Source organism: Melanerpes formicivorus, unplaced genomic scaffold (assembly GCF_026170545.1).
Source record: "Melanerpes formicivorus ecotype bairdi unplaced genomic scaffold, bMelFor1.0.p_v2 SCAF_43, whole genome shotgun sequence".
Taxonomy (NCBI): Eukaryota; Metazoa; Chordata; class Aves; order Piciformes; family Picidae; genus Melanerpes; species Melanerpes formicivorus.
Window position 1 is genome coordinate 4,389,440 of NW_027142395.1, and position 15,027 is coordinate 4,404,466.

Sequence of the window (15,027 nt, forward strand, 5' to 3'; positions counted from 1 at the left end):
CTTAACATCCTTTCTGACAGGCAATCTCACTAATTGTTCCCTCATCTGAACTCTGTTCCTATGGCTTAAGAATATGTATCAATTATCCTCAAAAGAAACATTGCAAAAAGATGCAAGCTAAGCCATACAAAAACATGGTTAAAGGTAATTTGCCTTGTTCAATAGGGACCCCATTGCATAATGATATATTTAGGATGAGTGCATAGCAATGTTTAAAGACTTATTTTTTTCAAAAGTGCTTAGCTTTCATTTTATCCCCCCCACCCCCCTTAATAGTGTTGTGACTCAGGGTGGAATTAAAACACAACTAGACTATATTGCACAATCATATTTTAAGCAGATTTGTCACAGAGCATGGTACATACATGTCTACAGAGCCTCATGGAAAAAAAATCTTTGAGCTCCTGCTGCCCACTCTGCACTAAACTGCATGAACACACGTGAAGTAGGACATCTGTGGAAAGGGATTTCAGTGGATACCAAAGCACTGAGGACTTCTGCTCTACCATTACTTCCTCTGAACATTGCCCAGGAGGTTTTTGTTTCAGAGACTGTCAAGGTAAGAGATGAGTGAGGGAAAGTTGATTATGTATTTTATTGCAATAACATAGTCTTTTTAATATATTACACTCTGAAGACTTTTGCAAGCCCCAGAACAATATTTTGATATGTTGATTTGCAAAAAATGTATTGTAAGAGAGTTTATGGAGACAATATTTTCTAATGTTAGCATTTCTATTCTTATGCTGCCTACTTTCCCTAACATTTTATTTCTCCATTAATTTTAATTAGACTCCCACTTGATTTCAAGAACAGTTAAAGTAGAACAATGGGAAAAGCTCATTGCCAAGATCAACAAAGATGTCAGAGAGATACATAGTCCCTCTCTTCATGTCTAAAGATTCATATTTTCAGTCCAGTGCATGCACACACAGACACATAGAGAGACTCAAACACTCGTGGAACCTGTAATGTGCTGACAAGTTCTTATGTTAATAAGAGAGCTATTTATCAAACAGCAACACAGACTCCCAAATTTTCACTTGGTTCTTAATTACCTTAAAAAATGTTGGTGATATCAGATTCCCAGTGTCAGGAGAATGACACAAAGAGGCACTAAACCAGCATCATTTGCCCATGGAAACAGCTGGCAGAGGGAGCAGTGCTCTCCAAGCTGAGAACACAGCCTCATGAGCCAAAGTGACTTCCTGGGACCACGGGTGTGTCAGTTGGCTGAGAAAGCTCTGAGGTGGCTCTTAGGTCACTGTGGTCAGATTGGCTTTCAGCTAGTCATAGAATTTGGAAAGAGTGAAGGAGGTATTGTATTAACTGTGCTTCAAAGACATGGCTTTGGACTAAGCAGGATCATGCTGGTCAGTGTGAATGAGACCTTCATGTATTTGGTGTTCTTGCCACACCTAGACAAAGCATTGGCTGTGCCCAAATGGAAAATGCATGGCACTTTGGGAAGAGAGATCCTGTTTCTCTCAGAGACATGGAATATGAGTGGATCCTTGAAATTAGGTATTTGTTCTAATTAGTAACAATAGCTCATTTTACACAAAGTGTTGGAAGAAGACATTGTTCACTGCAGCCCAGTGCAAGGCCACATCTGATCCTCATTGTAAAGGAACAAGGCACACCGTTTCTACCTGAAGCTATGGGGCACCAGCACAATGTCACTTTTGCAATCCTATACTAGTCAAAAGCCCTTGAACAGGATCCAGATGATGTGAGATCATGAGAAAAAGAGGCTGAGCCATGGTTACAGTCAGGGTGTGCAGCAAGATCACTTCTACTCACACAAATATTTACTTCCAAGAGACATGGAGATATACATTCTACAAGACATCACGTTACTTTCTGCTGTTTGCACCTGATCAGTGTTTGACTCATCTGATAGCTGTCTGAGAGTTACAATAAGTTACCACACTTTTCTGGCAGAATTGAGTGGAAGTGAAAAGAGCTGTAAGGGAAATGATCTATGAACTTCAATTGCATGAACATGGAATGGCAGGTAAGAAGCAGATCCATTATTTCCCTCTGCAGAAAGCAGACATGTTCTATCTCTATGATCTTTACTGCAGGTACATCTGCAGGTGAAGCAAACCTTTTGCCTTACAGAAAACCCTCTGTCCTCTTGTTTCTGAGCATAAGCTCTCCTGGCAGTGTAACAGGCATAATAGTGAAAATGTAGACTTAAAAATGCCTTCCAACAAGAATATACATTTAGTCATACACTTTGTGTTAAATTTGTGCTTGAACTTTGATCTTTTAGTTCTGGATGTTAATAAACACGCTTTGTGGGATCAAGCCAGTAGTTCCTAAGCATATTTATAGCTGCAATTTCCCAATTCATTCAGTTTCCAACAAATTCTTATTGGCAGAGGGGCACAGGGTTTCCTGTCATTGCTAGGTTTCCACAAAAACAAAGGTCTCCCTTCGGTCTCTTTCCAACAAGACTGGGCTGATTAACTACACTACTGTTTCTTTTGCTGTACCTGCCAAGTATATGGCAATGCAGAAATAGGAAAAAATAGACTAATGTGAATATGTGGACAGCAGACGATGCCAGAACAAATATCATCCCTGAACATTTAGGAGTTCCCATTTAACTTTATTTCAAGACACCAGTGTTTAAGATGCACCTCCCAGACAAACAAGGAAAATGGCAGTTTCAAGTTCACAGAATCACAGAAACATTCAGGTTGCAAAAGACCCTCAGGATCACCAAGTCCAACCAATAACCCTACTCTACATGGTTAACTTCTAAACCATATCCCCAAGCACCACATCCAAATGACCTTTAAACACATCCAGGGTTGGTGACTCAACCTACCCAGTTGTAGCTTGAGGCCATTCCCTCTAGTTCTCTTACTAATTTTCTGTGAGAAGAGACCAGCACCAGCCTCTCTACAACATCCTTTCAGGTAGCTATAGAGAGCAATGAGGTCTCCCCTCAGCCTCCTCTTCTCCAAACTAACCATCCCCAGCTCCCTCAGTCGTTTCTCATAAGGTTTATTATCCAGGTTCTCCACCAGGCTTGTTGCCCTCCTGGGCACTCACTCCAGCACCTCAACATCTCTCCTGTATTGAGGTGCCCAAAACTGGACACAATACTCAAGGTGTGGCCTCCCCAGAGCTGAGGCCTCCCTACTCCTGCTGGACACAGCATTTCTGATACAAGCCAGGATGCCATTGGCTCTCTTGGTCCCCTGGGCACACTGCTTGCTCATATTCAGTTGCTAGTCAATTAGAAACCCCAGGCCCCTTTCTGCCAGACATCTTTCCAGCCACCCTTCCCCAAGCCTGCAGCATTGCTAGGGGTTGTTGTGATCCAAGTGCAGGACCTGGCATTTGGCCCTGTTGAAGCTCATCCCACTAAGGTTGGCCTATTGATCCAATGTATCCAAGTCCCTCTGCAGAGCCTCCCTACCCTCAAGAAGATCAGCACTCCCACCTAACTTGGTGTCATCTCATTCAGTTGTTTATTTCATCACAAGATACGTGATGAAACCATTTATGAGAAAATGTTTCTTGAAAAGTAATTATGCCTTTTTTTTGTCTTTCTTTATTTTTTTTTCCAGGAACCCTGACAAGAAATGGAAAGGTGTATATTTGGAAAGGTAAGTAAGGAAAGCTGGAAATAGGACATGCAAAAAATTGTTTCTTTCTGCTCTTCCTTTTCAACTCTCTGTTGCGTGTGGAGAAATACTGAGGAGCGATGAAGAAAGAGCAGAATAAAGGTGATCTTCCACGATGAAAAGCCAAATCTCTTCCCACTTTTCCCTTTCTCCTTTCCCTCACTGTAATTTTACACAGCTTTCAAAATGCCCTGTATAGCCACCTAGACAGTTTGCCCATGAACCTGTCATCGTACAAGGATGCCCTTCAATTTTAGTGAATGGATATATACAAGGAATTGAGGCAAGCAGTGAAAGAAAACAGAAAATTCTGGAGCCATTGCCTTTCAGCTTGAACCCTGAACTGCTATATCTACGTTTCTGCTGATTGTAATATCAATAGCATCCTTAGAAAGTGTGACTGAGATCAGAGCTGAAATTCAGGATGTGTACTGCATAGGGAATGCTCTTACTTATTTGCTATACATCCCAACCTCAAGCAAAAGAAAAAAATAAATTAATCTTAACACACTTATTACTGACAAAATTATAGGTAAGAGTTCAAATCAAATCCTAAAAGCGACTGCTGGACTTCGGTTTGGAGCAGAGCTTGGAGCAGTATTTCATACTTGGTTCTCATAGCCACAGTGGGTCAAATCAAAAGCCTGTTTCACATTTTCTTTGAATTATGAGAGTTCGCAATCAGGATCATAACTTTGCTGCACGTTGCACATACATATTTATTGGCATTAGTGTTTCTGAATAGATCATCTCAACCATTGTGGAATACAGACCCTGCAGTTGAATGCAAGGTGAGCATGAGCAGAGTCAGAGCAAATATTCTGGAAATTTTCCAACAGAAAAGGCTCTGTAGAGAAGCTGTGAATTTGATGAGTCTGTTGAAAGATATCCATCCTACATCTGACCAAAACCTGACTATTTTTCAGTCATCTCACCTATCTTCCTTTCCCCTTGCAGGGTCTACCATCTTCCATGGGCTAATGCAGCCCCACAGAAGGATTGGGAAACAGTAAAGGCCCTTTTGGATATTTGGGGAGCATGTTTTGCATCATAGGTCTGGAAACTCTCACACTGACAATACTTGACTGTCCCTCAGATGAAGTACTGTAGAGTTTTGGGATGCATTTTCAAAACCAAACATGAACATGTACTCTCAGAATCTCTCTGTTCTTCCATGAGAGGAAATTATTTTTTTGACAGGTAACTTGGCATCTTTGTGCCAATCCACCATGATTCTGCTTCAGCTGTCACTCAGGGAGGCAGAAATTCAGTTTCCAGCTTGCTGATGTCTGTAACTGTACTGTCAGGATCAGACTCACGGGCAAAGGTCAGCTCAGTGTATGGTCCAGCTTCCCATGACACACTGGGTGGGGACAAGGCTTTTCAGGTCTTCTCCTGATTCATCCTAAAACCAAATAAGCTTCAAGGTCAACACCATAGAGTGTTTTTGCTCATCAGATGCTACCAATTGTAACACAGAGGTCTAAACAGCCATTAGATGGAAAAGAACATTGGTAGTTATCAAGACATACTAGATATGACTTCATTACTTAGAAATCGAAAGCTCCATATAAGCCATTTTCTCAAGAAAAATTATGCCACAAGAAGGAATAGGCTTACTTTTCACCATCTCTTTCTATTAAAACCATTGCTAACTTGTTTTTTGATAACTTGACTTATGAAGCATTTGACAAATCACTTGTGTGGTGGTTTTAGGCCATGCCTTTAAAGTTTAGAGCAGAAAAGTAGAAAAATATAAATAAATCACTATTGGGTATAAAAAGGAAAATGAAAGATTATTCTAAACAAATTCATTGGATAAATATATGTCATAAAACAGGCTGTACCTAAACAATTCTTCTTTTTCTGAGCTCAGCGGCTTGCTTTGCTTGTTGGCTGGCCTTGGCTGAGCTAAGTCTAAGCCACTGCTGTCTCTCCGCTCCTTTCTCTCTTTTGGGACAGGAAGTGTGTATGTGGAGGGTAATGGGAAGTCATTCTGCCCCTGTACATTTTCAGCACTGGTTAGGCCACACCTTGAGTCCTGTGTCCAGTTCTGGGCCCCTCAGTTTAGGAAAGATGCTGAGATGCTGAAAGGTGTCTAGAGAAGGGCAACAAAGCTGGGGAGGGGTCTGGAGCACAAACCCTGTGAGGAGAGGCTGAGGGAGCTGGGGTTGCTTAGCCTGGAGAAGAGGTGGCTCAGGGGAGACCTTATTGCAGTCTACAACTACCTTAGGAAGGCTGTAGCCAGATGGGGGGTTGGTCTGTTCTCCCAGGCAACCACAAATAGAACAGAAGGACACAGTCTCACGCTGCACCAAGGGAGGTTTCGGCTGGGTGTTTGGAAGAAATTCTTCCCAGAAAGAGAGACTGGCTACTGGAATATGCTGCCCAGGGAGGTGTTGAAGTCACCATCACTGGAGGTGTTTAGGAGGGGATTGGATGAGGCACTTGGTGTCATGGTTTAGCTGATCAGATGGTGTTGGGTGCTAGGTTGGACTTGATGATCTTAAAGGTCTTTTCCAATTCTATTCTGTTCCCTGGCCTCTGAACAGGGGGATTTTTGTATTGTTTGCTAATTGTAAATATCAGTATAATATTGTATCTCCTGTATATTTTGTACCTATTCATTTAATTCCACCGTAGAGTGTAGTTCTTGCTTGTAAATACAGCTTCCATTTTGTTTCTGAGTTGTTCTGGCAAAGTTAATGCTGGGGGGAAACTTGCTTAATTGAAATATGTCAGATCTCTAAGTACTGAACTTAATTATCCTTCTTTTTCTAGTGGAAGCTGACCTTTAATTGTACACTATTAATCCACATATTATATGAATTATATGAATTTTCTATGGAGAGAGAGATGTGCACGTGTTATTGTAGTGGAGTACAGTTACATAATTATTTTTAATTTAGGATATCAGTTTAATTAAATACTTGCAGAAACCAAGCTTTTTCAGGAAATTTGCAATTACAATCAATTCAAATGTACAGATACATTAATATGGTGACAAGTCCAATAATAAAAACTAAGTAAGTAATTATAGGCAGGTGCTGAACAGATGTGTAAATAGAAGGTCTCTGCATGGAACATTCTTATATATCATTTTGAAAAGTGAAGGAAACCTATTATCCATAGCCATTCATATCTGCAGTTATAATCAGTCACAAAACCGTTACTTCTTTGGATTTAGATAAATCATTTAAAAATATGTATGGCACTTAACTCGTTCATTTGCTGTTTCTGGAAAAAAAGTCCAGCTGATTGAAGACTGCTGCTCTGCTGTACTCAAAGAGTCTGCCACAATATTGAAATATATTCTTCTTTCAACACATTTATGATGAGTGAGTTTTGAGTTTGGAATGGCTTAACAGTCAAAACAATTCACATTCCATATCACAAGTTGAGCTTTATTTAAAGAGGGGAGGAGGCTAAGGCTAGTTTAGTGTTGTTTGCTCAAGCTATCGGATTGCCAAATGCCCAATTTTACTTCAAAATTCTTAGCAAACAATGAAATTGCATTACTACTGTGATTTGGTTCTAGATAGGTTTGCAATGGTTGTTCTTTTTGTTTCTTCGTTTGATTTTGATTTTTTCTTCAAATCAGTATATTAAAATATACCTCAAGTCTTTCATTTTTCTGTAGGATCTCTTCTTGTACAGTGTGTTAGAAACAATCATACCTGTGATGTAAGCAATTAAGTTAAACTGAAATAGTTTCTGAACCTGAAGGAGAGACTGGCATCCAAGGAGAGGTGTACATGAGTCAGTGCCCTGGATGTAGAGGGAACCCCTAAGCTGCCTGCAGATCACAGTGTCTAAAGTGGCCACGTATAAACAAAGGGAGTGTTTAAACTAGACTCTTTCAGGAACTTTGATGCTTTATTCCGGAATTCAGAGATGTGCCTTCTCTTCCTCAAGGTTCACAGCTCTAAAATGGATTCCAATGGCTCTTCTCAAGCATCATTGGAAAAGAAGAGGTGGGCTTTTCTCACTCTCAGTAATAGTCACTTCAGCTATTGGCACTGTGGAAAGCTGGTATTGTACACCATTCCACCCCTTAACCCATCGTGTGCAGGGCCACCATCTCATCTGGAAAGGGAACAGCAGTTGCCCCATCTGGAGACAGATTAACCATGAAGCTGTACAAGTGCTGCAGTAATAAAAACTGTCTGGACAGATTCCAGTTATCTATTTCATTTGTAAAACGTCAAACTTTGAAAGCACAGATTTGTATTCCAAATGTGTTATGAAATACTTCACACGGGGAAGGAGAAGAAGTGGAGAATGCAGCCTTGCAACCTGCAGAACCCTGAATAGACCCTGTGGATAACAAAAACTGCAGTAACTTCTATGTGGCGTGCTGGTATATAACTATTTTGTACTACTACAAGTCAGACTGCAGCCAGTATTAGAGCAGAAGGATGACACCATTACATATAGCAAACTTTTCTTTCCCTCAATGCCAGACTCCAAGACACTCCAAGATTGTCTGTAGAAAATGAACAACGAGGCATCAATTGTTTCTTATGGAAAGTAAACAAATTAAAATAATAATGGAAGATAAAACAGTCTCAGTTTTACGGTGGAAATCCTCCAGAAGCTTATTGCCACCACATGCCATCCTTGCTACAGGAGCATGTCTGAAAGGATGGGCAGACTCTCTATGGACAACGTGCCTCAGCTCCTCAAAGGGAGAGGTTTATTTTAATGAATGACTTTGTGTTTCCAATCAGAAAGATAGGAACAAAGATTTTGTCTTTGTCAGATTAGTCAGACTTAAAACAGGAGTTGAGAGAAATTGATGAGTGAAGGATTCGGCCCTGAATGAAGTCTGGGTTTTCTGTCTTAAATATGTGGAGCACAGTAAAGCAGCCTATAAAATAAACCTCAGACATTCTAGTATGGAGAGATTTTGATTGTCTTTTCAAAAAAGCAGTGACCTGAATTCCCTGCACCCCCATAGTCAGCCATTCATACCTCCTCCTAAGTTTGCTTGCAATCCCTTTCCAGTGGCTTATATAATCTCACAGTTTGGAGTCTGAAGAGGCAAAAAAGGGAGATTTGGGAAGAATCTAGAGAAAAGCCACATCACAGGTGCAGAGAAACACAAGACAGCTCACCCCCAAGGGCAGTGCAGAGATAGTGTTTTTGACCCACATGAACTAGCACTAGCACCAGAAGCAAGATTGTGGCTTCAGCGCCATGCTGAGCCAAATTGACAATAACCCTCTCCAGCTGCACGAGTAACTGTGCATGACTGCAGCTCACTGGGTTTGTATTAGGGTAGGAATCTTTGCAATATGGCCCTTGCCACCCAGATAGGCATACCTCTAGCAGTAGGTGTTCAAGTTGTTTTTGCTTCTCTGAAAGTCTTTGAGTGATGAGAGTACTTGTGGCCCCAGTCCCCTCAGTAGAGAACCCAGTGCCTTCAGCTGTGTTTTAGTTGTGTGGGAATTGTTCGAACTCACTACTGTTGCCACAGCTGCTAAAGGAAAACATTTAGTTAAAGATGGGGGTAAGCACAGAATTTAGATGTAAGCATATGGCAGCCAAGCCGCTGCCCAAGAGCTTCCATAGTTATGTGACACCTTATGTTGTCCAAGCACTTCTTCAGATAATGAAAGCTAACAGCTATTATAGTTTTATGCTGTACTTGCCTCCTGATAGAGTTGCCAATCCAGTGCTTTGAATTCTGTGCCAATAGGTTTGACACAAGTGAAAGAGCAAGCTGTGCTCTTAACAGATGCAAATGCTTTGCTCTCATTGGTTGCAGCTTTTTCAAAATCGTTATCACCTATGTGGGATTTCAGATACATGCTTCCTCTGAAGCGACAACATTCAGGCAATCCTAGCAACATTTTTGCAGGGCTGGAAATCTCTTAAAGGGAAAAAGCAGCTGGTGTTATCTAGCAACTATTTTACTGTCCTGCAACACATGCTAGGCACTGCTAAGAATGTCCTGCATTGCAGTCAGTGTTATACCAGCAACAAGACATGTTGCTGAATTTTGAGGAATTTGCAGTCCTTTCATTGATGGTTACAGAATGAAGACAAACACAACAGCATTATACATTAAACTACCAATTAGAAAATCTAGATTTGAGACCAGTTCATCCTCTACTCTTAGTGCTTCTCACTCAATTTTCCCAAGACTAAGGTACAGCTTCTGAAATAGTGTGAAGTGTCTTACTTTGCTTGACCATGGTTGTCACAGTATGCCAAGAATGTGATATCATCTATTTGGTACTTTCAATGACTATTTTAGCAACAGGAGTGGCATCAAAAATTAGTTATATCTTTGAAGGTGATGAATATAGCCTAGAGATACTGTAATGCACAGGAGTCTCTTCCACTGAAGATTGTATCAGCTTTTCTTCTGTCATTAAATATGTACAATGTTAATTGTAAACTTTCATTTCATGCAGACAGGATCTGGCGAATCTTGGCACCGTATGGTATTCATCAAAGAAAGAAATAGTCCAGACTTTGTAAAGCACTACTGTGTGTGTTGGGATTTAAGTGGTGCGTGGTGTGTAATGAAATGTAAGTGAAGGTTGTTCTGAGAAACCAGTGAGGCTTTGCTTTGAGCCTTTGAACAGAAGCAGGTCCTAGCATAATTCCTTACTTAAACAAATCCATGGTTAGAGCAAAGCATGGTCTAATTGGGAAAAGCTATGGCAAAAACTGCATTTTTTTTTTCTTTGACTGTAAAAAGTTATTTTCCTATCATCCTTCTGAAGATTTGTTACAGATGGAAAAAAAGGCATATTTTGCAAAATGAAATGTCATTTTCAGTGTTTAATGTTTAATTTTCAGTTAGCTATTCCAGAATATTCCTTGTTCCCACAAACTTTGCCATCTTTTCTGCAGGAAAAACAACATAATGAACTCATTGCAGATTTTCCAGGGCATACTTTTTGGTAGTGAAAGGAAAATAGAGTTCAAGAAAATTTTGCTATACTGGCAAAGAAAAGCCATGTCATAGAGTGCAAGGATTGACTCTTCAGGTACAGACACTTCAGTCTCTGCCCTTTGCAGATAACTCCCCAAGGAGTTATGTTTTCCTCAGCTCCTGATCCCCTCCCCTTTCTTTTTCTCTTCTCTTCCCTTCTCCTTTTCCTCTGTCCGTTGATGAATGTCTTCATATTCAAGCTACCAAGTCAGAATGTGTGGCTTGCATATTGATGTAAAAGAAAATAAAAATGTTCCCCATAATCAAATTCCCTTGGATAAGGACACTGTCAGTTTTTTAGTGACTGTTCTGGCCCAGGTTGCAAGCAAATACTGAAAAAGTTCCCTCTCCTTTTTGTGTTAAAAGAAAAAAATTACAAAATCTGCACACACAAGATGCAAAGTAACTCTGACAGAGCTGGAGGGTTTGTCCCAAAGAAAAAGACATCCTTTCTAGGCATAAATTATTTTTGAACCTTGTGCTTTTATGCTTCCCCTTTAATAGAAGCAAATAGCTGTCTTTACAAATTTCTCTTATTCAATCAAATTACCAGGTAATTTAATAGCTTTTGTGTTATTTTCTTACTTCTGTAATTTTCTTACTCCAAAGAACAGTGACTAATTTGCTATCATAAATTAGAGCAGTACCATATGGGCACCTGCTATAATGCACTCTAGCAGTGCAGACCAGGGCTTCATCCCTCCCTAAATGCACCTTCTGTTACTCCTGTATCAGGTGGGATTTCTCAGAGGAGATGGTAGCATTCTGAATATCGGTGGCAGGCAGAAGGTTGGCTCTGGAGTCACCATGCTTATCCTCTGTAAGACTTTATCTTACAGTCTCTGCTTTCAGTGGACATGGTTTCTTTTCTCTGACATGCAAGGAGATACAGGAAAAGTCTAATTACAGTTACACTGAAGTTCAACATATACATCCGTCTTGATTTCAGAGACACTTCTTACTTGTTTGTGTCCTTATACGACACCACCTACTCACACTAGCTACTTTAGATTGTAATATAAAGTAAGATTCAGAGTGCCTTGGTACCTACGGTATCCAGAATATCCTTCCTAGGATACTCCCTACTAGGGTTTTCCCTGCCAAGGCAAGTCAGAATATTCTTGCTCCCAAACTATAGTATTTAACTATCACAGGTATCACAGTATCAATAAGGTTGGAAGAGACCTCAAAGATCATCGAGTCCAACCTGTCACCACAGACCTCATGACTAGACCATGGCACCAAGTGCCACGTCCAATCTCCTCTTGAACACCTCCAGGGATGGTGACTCCACCACCTCCATGGGCAGCACATTCCAATGACGAATGACTCACTCAGTGAAGAACTTTCTCCTCACCTTGAGTCTAAACCTCCCCTGGCGCAGCTTGAGACTGTGTCCCCTTGTTCTGGTGCTGGTTGCCTGGGAGAAGAGACCAACCCCTTCCTGGCTACAACCACCGAATTTCAGGTAGTTGTAGAGGGCAATGAGGTCTCCCCTGAGCCTCCTCTTCTCCAGGCTAAACAACCCCCAGCCCCCTCAGCCTCTCCTCATAGGGCTTGTGCTCAAGTCCTCTCCCCAGCCTTGTTGCCCTTCTCTGGACACATTCAAGTGTCTTGATGTCCTTCTTAAACTGAGGGGCCCAGAACTGGACACAGTCCTCAAGGTGCAGCCTAACCAATGCAGAGTACAGGGGCACAATGACTTCCCTGCTCCTGCTGGCCACACTATTCCTAATGCAGGCCAGGATGCTATTGGCCTTCTTGGCCACCTGGGCACACTGCTGGCTCATGTTCAGGCAGCTGTCAATCAGCACCCCCAGGTCCCTCTCTGTTTGGCAGCTCTCCAGCCACTCTGACCCCAGCCTGTAGCTCTGCATGGGGTTGCCGTGGCCAAAGTGCAGCACCTGGCACTTGGATTTGTAGAATGCCATCATACTGGACTCTGCCCACCTGTCCAGTTGGTCAAAGTCCCTCTGCAGAGCCCTTCAACCCTCTAACTGACCAACATCTGCTCCCCTCTGCAAATTTGCTGATGACTGTCTCAATCTTCTCATCCAGATCATCAGTGAAGATGTTAAAGAGGATGGGGCCCAGCACTGATCCCTGGGGGACGCCACTGGTGACTGGCCGCCAGCTGGATGTGGTACCATTCACCACCACCCTCTGGGCTCAGCCCTCCAGCCAGTTCCTAACCCAGCACAAAATATAGCGGTCCAAGCCACGAGCTGACAGCTTAGCCAGCAGTTTGCTGTGGGGGACGGTGTCAAAGGCCTTGCTGAATTCCAAGTAGACCACATCCACAGGCCTCCCCAAGTCCACCAGACGGGTCACCTGGTCATAGAAGGAGATCAGGTTGGAGAGGCAGGACCTGCCCCTCCTAAATCCATGTTGGCTGGACCTGAGCCCTTGGCCATCCTTCCGGTGTGCAGTTATTGCTGCCAGGATAATCTGCTCCATCACTTTCCCTGGCACTGAGATCAGGCTGACTGGCCTGTAGTTTCCAGGTTCCTCCATCCAACCCTTCTTGTGGATGGGGACCACATTGGCCAGTTTCCAGTCACCTGGGACCTCACCCGTGAGCCAGGACTGGAGGAAAATGATGGAGAGCGGCTTGGCCAGTTCATCTGCCAGCTCTCTCAGCACCCTAGGATGGATCCCATCCGGTCCCATGGACTTGTGAGTGTCCAAGTGGCTCAGCAGGTCCCAAACTAATTCCTCATGGATTTCCAGGGCATTACACTGCTCCCTGACCCCATCACCCAGCTCAGGAGGCCACTCACCCTGAACTCCTCCTGCCTTGCTGTTAAAAATTGAGACAAAGAAGGTGTTCAGGACCTCAGCCTTTTCCTCATCTTCAGTCACAGTGTTCCCCTCCAGGTCCAATAAGGAATGCAGGTTCTTCTTGTCCTTCTTTTTAGTGTTAATGTATTTGTAAAAATGCTTTTTATTATCTTTCACAGAGGTGGCCAGCTTCAGTTCCAGCTGGGCCTTTGCCTCTCTAATTTTTTTCCTACATAATCTAACAGCTTCCTTAAACATACCTCGAGAAGCCTTCCCCTCCTTCCAAAGGTGATACAGCCTCTTTTTTTCCCTTAATTCCTCCAGGAGCTGCTTGCTCATCCAGGCCGGTCGCCTTCCCCACCAGCTCATCTTTCGGCACGTGGGAACTGCCAGTTCCTGTGCCTTCAGGAGCTCCTGTTTGAAGTAGCTCCAACCAGCCTGGACCCCTCAGTTCTTGAGGGCTACTACCCAGGGAACTTTGCAAATAAGTTTCTTAAACAGGCTGAAGTTTGCCCTCCAGAAGTCCAAGGTGAAGGTTCTGTTGGTGCTCCTCCCTATCTCCCTGAATATTGAAAACTTCACTATCTCGTGGTCACTGCACCCTAGGCAGCCTCCCATGATCACATCTCCCACCAGCCCTTCTCTATTGGAGAACAGCAGGTCAAGCAGAGCCTGACCCCTGGTAGGCTCACTTAACAGCTGCATCAGGAAGCTGTCCTCCATGGACTCCAGGAATCTTCTGGACTGCCTCCTTTCTGCTGAATTAAGTTCATAGCAGATATCTGGCAGGTTAAAGTCACCCACAAGGACAAGATCTGATGATCTTGAGACAGCCTCCAGTTGCTTATAGAATAATTCGTCAGCCTCCTCATCCTGGTTGGGTGGTCTGTAACAGACTCCAACCAAGATGTCAGATTTGTTAGGCTGCCCTCCGATTTTAACCCACAGGCTCTCAATCCCTTCTTTCTCCACCTCAAGTTCTGTGGCAGAGAGTGACTCCCTAATATACAGAGCCACCCCTCCTCCTCTTCTCCCTCGCCTGTCTCTCCTAAAGACCCTGTAACCCCCTAGTGTAGCAAGATAAGCCAAGATAACCCATTAAACCAACTTGTGAACCTCTAAATTGTTCAATATGTATTATAACATGGACATATGTGGCTACGAAAAAAAATAAATATAGTGGGCCTTTCAAGATCCAAAGTCTGCTATTAAATTATTTCTGTCATTAGACCAACACTTGGCTCTCAGCTTCCCTCATGGTAATTAAAGAATCAGCAAGGTTGGTGTCGTAGGGTTGGAAGGGTAAGGCCAAGAAGCCTCCTCCCTCCCCCCTGTAAAGTAAAGGGAAAGAAAGTTTGAAGGAAAAGGGAAAAAAAAACCTCACAGCTGAATTAGCAAAGCAAGGGGTGCTGTATATTTCCAAAGCAGGGAAACGCAGGGAAATATATACAAATTTACAATATTTACAATATATACAAAGATATACAATAAAGTAGCACAGAAATGAGAGTTCCCCCCTCTGCTGAGGGGGTTCCCCACCTCCGCTTCCCCCTTTCTCCCCTTTTCCCCAGAGCGGGTTAGAAAAGAGAGAAAAGAGAAATAAGTTAGAAGCAGTTATGTGTTAATTGGAAAGCAGTTAATACAGGCCTTGCA

At 42.6% G+C, this 15,027-nt stretch overlaps 1 long non-coding RNA gene across 3 annotated transcripts in view; it reads left to right on the top strand.

Annotated features, from left to right (window-relative positions):
• Nucleotides 1-378: 378 nt before the first annotated feature.
• LOC137451418 (uncharacterized) overlaps nucleotides 379-15,027 on the top strand; it is a 45,378-nt gene continuing 30,729 nt past the window's right edge. For 2 of the 3 annotated variants that reach the window (XR_010989821.1, XR_010989822.1), the window contains exons 1-2: nucleotides 379-559; nucleotides 3,588-3,626. This is a non-coding gene — a long non-coding RNA (uncharacterized lncRNA). Of the gene's footprint in view, nucleotides 560-1,748; nucleotides 2,018-3,587; nucleotides 3,627-15,027 lie in introns of those variants that run through there. The other variant, XR_010989823.1, reaches the window with a different exon arrangement.